Below are 8,176 nucleotides of genomic sequence, written 5' to 3' on the forward strand. Positions count from 1 at the left end.
TCTCATCCCAACATCTCTGGTGGCCTCTCTTTACCCAATTTTAAACATTATTATTGGCCGTTCCAACTAAGAGCCATTAACATGGTTTGATACTTCCTCATTTACATCATGGCACTCTTTATAAAATGCTTTATCCTCTCCAATCAGGATTCAGGATTTGCCTTTCTCTGCCATTAAACAAAAAACTGCGGAATTATGTATGGGTCGTATAATTTCTAATACACTATCCATTTGGCACTGTATGGGAAAACATTTATCTATTGATTGTAAAAACCATGAACTATCACCCATTTGGCACAATTATGCAGTCTTGTCTGGGTTTACACCTTTCATTTTTCCAAAGTGGTCTACACAACGTATTCATGTGTTAGGCAATGTTTTTAACAATCAAGGTCTTCGCTCTTTCCAAGATTTGAAGGAGCTTTGCACAGCACTTAAAACATATGAAGTACCTTGGGATGCACTCCTACCCCAACACCCTTTGGTAGCAGTAGTTACTACCAAGACCACACTGGTAGCTTCGGTTTACAACAAACTCTTCTCTTGTGACATCAAACCACTTCCAGTAACAAAAAGTTGGGCAAAAGTTTTTCAGTCCTTCAACCTTGATTGGAATTGGCCAAAAGTCTGGAACACATTTGTTCTTCATCTAAAATTCTCACTCATCAGATAATTCACTATAAATTTGTACACAAATTTTACTTAACACCAAAGTGCAGATATAGATTAAAAGTGGTTAATAACTTATGCACCAAATGTTCTGGCTCTCTCTTTTTTTCCAATGTTTGCCTACTTGAAAGGTCCACTATCAGAATGTACAGAGCCACAGTTGATACTGTGATCAATTGGTCTAAAGCTATCGAGATAATCCAGGCGATTAACTGAACCTAACTTTTAGCCTTGCCTTGATCTCATTTCCTCTAAAAAAACCCTCTCTATTCAGTAGTATGGGCCATGTACATGTATGTTTATATGTGTATATCTTAAATTATCATATGTTGTGTGTTATCTCTGTTGTTTTTGTGGCAGTCCTGGGTCTGGGGTGTTCTGTTTATTTGTACATTTACACTGACTCATTGTTTTTTATTTTATTTAGAACTCTTTTTGTGTGTATTGGATGTCCATCTACTGTTTGTGTTATCTTTGTTTACTGAAGTGGGTAATTGATGGAAAGTCAAGGTGTTACAGCTCAAGGGAAGTAATGGGTCATATCTCTTAAATAGATTTAATTCCTCTTGTACAGGGAGTTTTTGATATATTGTTTTGGAATCATATAAAATTAACTTAATATACAGTATATTGTAGCTGAATACCCATGTTTGTCAATACTTCTCTGTATGTGAATCTATATTTATTTAAGTTGTGCTGTGAAGGAACTGACCTACTGCAAGTGCTCTGCACATTGCTTTTGCAACATTGCAATTGTTTGATGTACTCAATGCAGCGACTTGTTATACTGTCTAAGGGTGGGTAACTGAAATATCTTGTCACCTCAGAAATAACTGCCCTTTTTGCATTATTTATTCATATATTTATAGTTATTTTAATTATTTCTCTTGTCTTTTTCATTCCTGTTCCCTGAATGGAGTTCCGGTCATGCTTGATAATCTACAATCTTGTTTTGTTTTATTTCAGTAAACATTTGATCACAAAAAACACTGTGATTTCATATTTTTCTGTCACAGTTTAATCTACCGAACAATTAATCAGAAAAATAATCAGCAGATTGATCAATAATCACAGTATTGTGTGTGTGTTTGTACCAAGTATGATATGCATATATATATATATATATATATATATATATATATATATATATATATATATATATATATATGCATTATAATGATGGAGAAAAACTGTACACAGCATACAATGGAAAGAGAAAGTATCTCAAATTGTACTTAAGAACAATGTACTTCCATTGCTGCCACACCTTCACATCGTCTGTCAGAGTATGCTATCGGACTGGTCTGATGCTAAAAGGCAGTCAGTCCAGATGGTGTCATGTTACTCTTCAGGGTGTGCTCACACTCTGTTGAGCACTTTTGTTTATTACAAACATCCATATGTAAATTCACATGTGAATTTTGACACGGTTCCCCTCCACAAGACTGCTAATGCTGAACCCATCTTAAGGCCTTCACTGCAGGTGATATCATACTTTTACAGCATTTATACAAACAAAAGTTTAAATACCAAATTTAAAAAAACAAATACACACTATGAATATGGGCTCAGGTGCTTCTGTGCACCAATCAGGATTGAGCAGTATTTGAATGTGATGACAATTGTCAGGTTGTTTGTTCATATTGCCAGGCCCTTGTCAATCAAATTTGGTCAAACCACACCACACACACTTTTCAGGGTTTCAAGAGTTCAGATCCAAAAGTACCAACACACACCAAAAGAAGCAAACACTAACAGTCTTCTTACAGTGAGCTCTACTATAAATAACTGATTAATGATGAACAATCAAAAGTCTTTCAACCAGCAAGGAGGAAGTATTCAGGTCCTTTTACCAAAGTAAAAGTAACAGTGTAAAATACTCCATTACAAGTAATAGTCTTGCAAACAAAATCTTAAGTACAGAAGTATTATCAGCAAAAGATACTTAAAGTATCAAAAGTAAAAGTGCTCATTATGTCAGTTTTATATGGCTGATACATAAATGTGTAGCCAATCATATGGAGATCATTTGTACTTCTTTGTATGCCATTCTTATCTATATAAATCTATTTTTTAAATGATCATATAATCAAATTTGTAGCTAAAGTCCTAATCTGCAAAGTCAGTAGTTACCCCTCCTGTCAGATACCTTTAGTGTAGTAGAGAATACAAAATTCAAAGTACAGGAAAGTAACCATAACTATTGAGTAAATTACCTCCAGTTTAATAAATATACTTGGATTTCATTCACACACAAAGAAATAAGGAAGAGTGTCCTCTCAACTCAATGAAACATATAAACCATCTCCTTTGTCATCATGGCACTTTGCAGATAATTGAATCTAAACTGTAACATTTCCAAAAACATGTTTTTCTCTCGTAAGCTATTCTTTCCCTGCTCACAAAGTTTAAATTACTGTCTGTCCAGAATGTCAATAAAATAAATATCTGCAAACATTTTGAAAATAGTTTCTCAGACATGAAATAAACAATCATGTCATGTCATCATTTTCAAAATCAGAGTTGAACTTACTCTAAATATTCCTGTTTTATCTTCCGTCCGTCAGTGCAGCAGCTCTCTTGTGTTGTGGCAATATCTGAAAAAGATGTTATTATTCACTCAGTGGGACAACCTGCCTCAGGTAGAACTCCACCTATCATTATACAACTCTGATTCTTCTACTTCATCAGTCCCTGTCACAGTAGGACGCCCCAAGGCTGAACTCTGCTTGATCAGACCTGTGCGTGTGTGCAGGCTGCTGTTTCCTCATAACTTCACTAATGAAAGGTGATAGTGAATGTTTCCTCATATCAAAGTGCACAGTCTGACTGGTTTGATGGCAGTTCCAGAGTTCACTGTGAGTCTACCATGGTTTGACATCTACTAAAATCTATCCACCATCTACAGTGAAGTAAGAAGTAGGTAATTTTTCAGTCCTGACTAAAGAGCTGGTCACTGCTGGGAACTTACACCCTGCCCTACTCCCATTTTCTCTCCCCTAAACCCCCCTTGGCATCCACCTCCACCAATGACTTTAAGTCCTCAGCCAGTTTCGACACATTCGTCACAGTTACGGCCACGACAGCTTCAGGCTGCAAGGCTGATTGCACATGACTCTTCCAGGAAAAGCCAGGGCCCAGTGCGCTGGTAGCTTGCTCAATTCCTGTCTTGATAGGTAACAGGAAAGGAATGGTGAATCTGCTAAGAAACAGGAAGCACAAGTTTATCAAATTTAGCATCTATTCCTCGCCACCCTAAGTTTGTCCCAAACCGTTGGTCAGATAATGCTTTCAACACACTACATTTAGCTTTATTAAACGTCAGGTCTTCGTCAGGAAAAACATTTTTAATCACTGATTTTATAATTGAGCACAATATTGATTTTATGTTTTTAACTGAAACTTGATTAGATCAAGATAACACTGCAGCTGTTCTTATCGAGTCAGAGTGCATAAAAAAGGAGGTGGAGTTGCCACTGTGTTTAATGATTCCCTCCAATGCAAGCATATGTCTCATGGAAATTTTGATCCTTTTGAATATGTGGCTCTTCAGTTTGAATTCCTCCTCTCGACCTATATTTCTAAATATCTACAGGCCACCTTAATGCTGTGCAACCTTTTTTGATGATGTCTATAATCTGTATTGACTTTGACTGTGTAGTTATTGTTGGTGATTTTAACATCCATGTTGACAACCCCCAGGACAGCAGCACGAGAGAACTGTGTTGTGTTCTTGATAACTATGGACTGACTCAGCATGTGACAGAACCCACACACAATAAGGGGCACACTCTGGACTTAATCATCTCTAAAGGTCTGATTGTGGTGACTGATGTTGCTCTCTCAGATCATTCCTGTGTTTTCTTTGAGAGTGCTATCTCCATGCACACAAATATTCAAACAAAAGTAATTACAAAAACGTATATCACTGAAAAACTCAGTGAAATATTTATTCAGGCTTTCTCTTCCACACCTGCCCTCTTTTGGGTCTCAGTCAATGAGCTTGTAGATCATTTCAGTTCTAAAATTACAAATGTTATTGATGCCATTGCACCCACTAAGGTGAAGGTGGTCTCTGGTAAGAAAGATCTCCATGGAGAAATGCCATGCTGGTCAAAATAGGAAAAAGAGAGTGTCAAAAAGCTGAATGCAGGTGGCGAAGCAGGTCCATTATGACAACTATAAAGACAGACTTTGCATTTATAATTTGGAACTGAGAAATGCAAAGCGGTACTTCTTCTCTGACATCATTGCCAAAAACAATAATAATGCATGTGCCTTATTTGCTACTGTTGACAGGCTAACAAACCCTGCTGTGTCAGAAGCCCCTGAACGTCTATCCATCAAGGCCTGCAATGAATTTGCCTCCTTCTTCATGGACAAAATTCAGAAAATTAGGCAGCAGCCAGTGCCTCCATATCAGGTACAGGATATATGTTGTCCTTGTGTCCACTTAAAATCAATTAGAGTAGTATGACACAATTTTATCCGATCAACTATAAAAACCTGAGGGACATTACACAACATCTGAAATCCTCCTCCTGCTGCCTTGATATTCTGCATACAGGCTTTTTCAATTTTTTTTCAAATTGCATGGCCTCCGAGCTTCTATAGATTGTCAACACATCTCCTCTCTCAGGTGTCTTTCCACAGGCCCTGAAAACTGCCATCATCAAGCCACTCTTAAAAAAGAACAAACTAGACACTTCACTAATGAGCAACTACAGGCCCATATCAAAACCTCTCGTTTTTAAGTAAAATCATTGAAAAAGCTGTTTTTCAACAGCTGAACAACTTCACGGCACCAAACAACCGTTTTGATGTCTTCCAGTCAGGACTTCGATCACACCACAGCACTGAGACTGCTCTTGTTAAGGTCTTCAATGACATACACTCAAACACTGACAGTGGCAGAACTTCAGTATTAGTATTACTGGATCTCAGTGCCGCATTTGACAAGGTCGACCAAAACATATTACTATAAAGACTGGAAAACTGGGTGGGACTTTCTGGCACAGTACTGAACCGGTGTGAATCCTACTTAAAGGACAGGGACTACTTTGTGTCTATAGGTAATTACACATCTGAGTGGACAAAAATGACATGCAGAGTTCCCCAAGGCTCCATTCAGGGGCCTCTTCTGTTCAACATCTATATGCTCCCACTGGCTCAGATTATGGAAAACAACAAAATGGTTACCACAGTTATGCAGATGACATACAAATTTACATATCCATATCACTAGGGGACTGTGGTCCAATACAAGCACTAGTAAGTGCATTGAACAAATCAACGATTGGATGTGCCAGAATTTGCCACGCCGTTGCCGTGGATAATATCACTCCAGTTCTCAGATCTTTACACTGGCTTCCTCTTTGTCAAAGAATTGACTTTAAAAAACTGCTGTTGGTTTATAAAGAACTGAATGGTTTAGGGCCAAAATATATTTCTGATCTGCTGCTACGATATGAACCATCTAGACTTCTCAGGTCATCTGGGACAGATCTGCTTTCTGTCCCCAGGGTTCAGTTTTTATGCTCCACATATCTGGAACAAACTCCCAGAAAATGGCAGGTCTGCTGCAACTCTCAGTTCTTTTAAATCACAGCTGACTTTTCTGTTTGTCACTGCCTTTTATTAAACCAAATTTGAGAGATGCTGTCGTTGTGACACAAGTCTCAACGACAGCATCATTTCACATTCAGCGGGAAGAAAAACAAGACAAACTGTCTTGTTTGAAAGATGTTCAGTGTCATGAAATGGTGTAGGTGCATTAGGCAAGGCAAGTTCATTTGTATAGCACAACAACAAGGCAATTCAAAGTGTTTTACACAAAACATTAGAGGCATTAAGACAAAATGCTAAAGAAACATTATAAAAAGACATTCAAATACAATGAAAGAGTTATTTAAGAATTAAAAGAATAGAAAATAAAAATAAAATAACTCAGACAATGACAACTGATAACTTAATTGTATGACTTACTCACAGTATAAGGGGCAAAATTAGGAATTGTAATACAAGTAGTGATAAAAGTAGAAGTTAATTAAGATTTAGCAGTTACAAATATTACTGCTACTCTTAGCATTCATATTAGGTTCATACTTTTGGAGTATAAGTTTATTAACTTAGCCAAAATACATCCCATTTTATCAAACTCAGATGCTGAATTCCCTGTGTATGTCTTCATAACATCAAGAATCGATCACTGTGATGCACTTTTTCTGGCCTGCCTAAGACAGCAACAAAATGTCCCCAAATGGTCCAAAACACAGCTGCAAGAGTCCTCACAAAATCTAAGAAGTTGGATCATATAACAGCCATTCTGATGTATTTGCATTGGCTACCAATGTCAAAATCCTCCTTCTTACTCATAGGGCTGTAAATGGATCGGCTCCATATATCCCCAGCCTTATTACTCTGTATACTCCACTATGTCCTTTACGTGCTCTTGATGCTGATTGCTTCCCTGTTCCTCAATTTAACAAAAAATCTTCTGGTGGCAGAACCTTTGCCCATTGAGCTCTCCTAGTTTGGCATAAACTACCGCTGCACATTCAGGAGGAAAGCTATGCGCAGACTTTCAAATCCAGGCTGAAAACACATCTTTTCTCTCCTCATTTCACCAGCTGGGAAGTCAAATCACTAACTGTTTTCCTCTTTGACAAGTAGTTACCCCAACTCTGTTCTGGTGATATGATCTCTATTTTTAAATTCCTAACCTCAACCATGTTGTTATGTTAACATTATTACCTGTGTTTGTACTTTTGCTTGTAAAATCATGTTGTTTTTTAACTTATAAAATGTACAGAGGGTCTTTAGGTGATGATAAACTGAAGTTAAAGTTTAAGTAAAAGGTTATACTAGAAGTGGTAGCTTAAACAAATTTGTACAGTACTAATAGTAATTGTACCAGGAAGTAGTATTGTTAAACATTAGTATGTATTAGCATCAGCAGCCTATAATTAGTTGTTATTTTTTATCATGAGTGTTACAATAGAGTCAGTAGCACTAGTTTTGGTATTAACATCAGTATTTGTTTTAAATTGACTATAGTTTCAGTTAATGGATCAGTGTGTCGTCTGTACCTCTGCGGAGGTGAAGTAGAGGCGGTCTGGGTTTGGCCTCCTCTACGTCTTCCTCTATCCCAGGGACGTCCTGGCTCTTCAGCCCAGGGTCAAGGCTCTGTTCTGGGGCAGACTGGACTCCCTGCCCCCCTGCCTGCAGCTCCGTGTCCGAGAAAGGAGCACAGCTGTTCAGCCCAGGATCAGAGCTGCCAGCTGGAGGAATAACAGGTACTTGTTCCCTCTGTGAAACCTCTGGATCTGCCATCTGAGAGTCAAGACATATTCAGTTTAAAAGTTTTCAGCATCCACTGAGTAAAATGTTGACAGAACCTTTTATTTTTAAAATTCAAATGCTCAGAAGTCATCATGCTTCAGCACCACATGTTCACTGACTTACTGTATAATGAGTTACATCTACCTGATAAAGAGACAGGATTCAT

The sequence above is a fragment of the Thunnus thynnus genome, chromosome 21, assembly GCF_963924715.1.
Source record: "Thunnus thynnus chromosome 21, fThuThy2.1, whole genome shotgun sequence".
NCBI classification, from domain to species: Eukaryota; Metazoa; Chordata; class Actinopteri; order Scombriformes; family Scombridae; genus Thunnus; species Thunnus thynnus.